Raw genomic sequence first — 2,500 nt, 5'->3', positions numbered from 1 at the left:
AATGCTTACACATATTACACACGTTTTATTATATACACATACATACGTTTATTACACGTTTACATATATACACACATATACATATATTACATACATATTATACACGTTTATTACATATACACGTTTATTACATATATATATTACACGTTTATTATTATATATATATATACATACACATATTACATATATACACGTTTACATATTATATACATACAGTTATTATTATATATATATTATTATTATTATATATTATATACATATTATTTACATATATTTATTATATATTTATATATTTATATATATTTATTATTATTTATATTTACATATTTATTATTATATATTTTACATATATTTACATATATACATATATATTTATATATTATTTACATATTTACATATATTTATATATATTTACATATTTATATATATTACATATATATTATACATATATTTATTATTACATTTATTATTATTTACATATATTTATTATTATTTATTATATATTTATACACATATATATTTATTATACATTATTATTTATACATATTTACATATATACATATACGTTATTACATATATATACATACACGTTTACATACGTTTACACATTATTATATCGTTATATATATATACACGTATTAATGCTTACATATACACACTTATATATATATATATATACACGTTTATTATATATACACACGCTTATATACATATATACACGTTTATTATATATATATATATACATATATATACACGTTTATATATATACACATATATATATATACACGTTACATATATATATATATACATATATATATATACATATATATATATACATATATATACATATATATATATATATACATATTATATACATATATATATATATACGTTATATTATATATATACGTTATATATATATATACACATACATATATATATATAATGTTATATATATATATACAAGACAGAGAGAGAGACAGTGAGAGAGAGAGAGACAGTGAGAGAGAGAGAGAGACAGTGAGAGAGAGAGAGAGAGACAGTGAGAGAGAGAGAGAGACAGTGAGAGAGAGAGAGAGACAGTGAGAGAGAGAGAGAGACAGTGAGAGAGAGAGAGAGAGACAGACAGTGAGAGAGAGACAGACAGTGAGAGAGAGAGACAGACAGTGAGAGAGAGAGACAGACAGTGAGAGAGAGACAGACAGTGAGAGAGAGACAGACAGTGAGAGAGAGACAGACAGTGAGAGAGAGACAGACAGTGAGAGAGAGAGACAGACAGTGAGAGAGAGAGACAGACAGTGAGAGAGAGAGACAGACAGTGAGAGAGAGAGACAGACAGTGAGAGAGAGAGACAGACAGTGAGAGAGAGAGACAGACAGTGAGAGAGAGAGACAGACAGTGAGAGAGAGAGACAGACAGTGAGAGAGAGAGACAGACAGTGAGAGAGAGAGACAGACAGTGAGAGAGAGAGACAGACAGTGAGAGAGAGAGACAGACAGTGAGAGAGAGAGACAGACAGTGAGAGAGAGAGACAGACAGTGAGAGAGAGAGACAGACAGTGAGAGAGAGAGACAGACAGTGAGAGAGAGAGACAGACAGTGAGAGAGAGAGACAGACAGTGAGAGAGAGAGACAGACAGTGAGAGAGAGAGACAGACAGTGAGAGAGAGAGACAGACAGTGAGAGAGAGAGACAGACAGACAGTGAGAGAGAGAGACAGACAGTGAGAGAGAGAGACAGACAGTGAGAGAGAGAGACAGACAGTGAGAGAGAGAGAGACAGACAGTGAGAGAGAGAGACAGACAGTGAGAGAGAGAGACAGACAGTGAGAGAGAGAGAGACAGTGAGAGAGAGAGACAGACAGTGAGAGAGAGAGACAGACAGTGAGAGAGAGAGACAGACAGTGAGAGAGAGAGACAGACAGTGAGAGAGAGAGACAGACAGTGAGAGAGAGAGACAGACAGTGAGAGAGAGAGACAGACAGTGAGAGAGAGAGACAGACAGTGAGAGAGAGAGACAGACAGTGAGAGAGAGAGACAGACAGTGAGAGAGAGAGAGAGAGAGACAGACAGTGAGAGAGAGAGACAGACAGTGAGAGAGAGAGACAGACAGTGAGAGAGAGAGACAGACAGTGAGAGAGAGAGACAGACAGTGAGAGAGAGAGACAGACAGTGAGAGAGAGAGACAGACAGTGAGAGAGAGAGACAGACAGTGAGAGAGAGAGACAGACAGTGAGAGAGAGAGACAGACAGTGAGAGAGAGAGACAGACAGTGAGAGAGAGAGACAGACAGTGAGAGAGAGAGACAGACAGTGAGAGAGAGAGACAGACAGTGAGAGAGAGAGACAGACAGTGAGAGAGAGAGACAGACAGTGAGAGAGAGAGACAGACAGTGAGAGAGAGAGACAGTGAGAGAGAGAGACAGACAGTGAGAGAGAGAGAGACAGACAGTGAGAGAGAGAGACAGACAGTGAGAGAGAGAGACAGACAGTGAGAGAGAGA

Source organism: Eptatretus burgeri, unplaced genomic scaffold, assembly GCF_056783735.1.
Source record: "Eptatretus burgeri isolate ZD-2024b unplaced genomic scaffold, Ebu_testis_v1 Ebu_testis_scaffold_81, whole genome shotgun sequence".
Classification (NCBI taxonomy): domain Eukaryota; kingdom Metazoa; phylum Chordata; class Myxini; order Myxiniformes; family Myxinidae; genus Eptatretus; species Eptatretus burgeri.
This window is presented reverse-complemented; position numbering follows the sequence as displayed.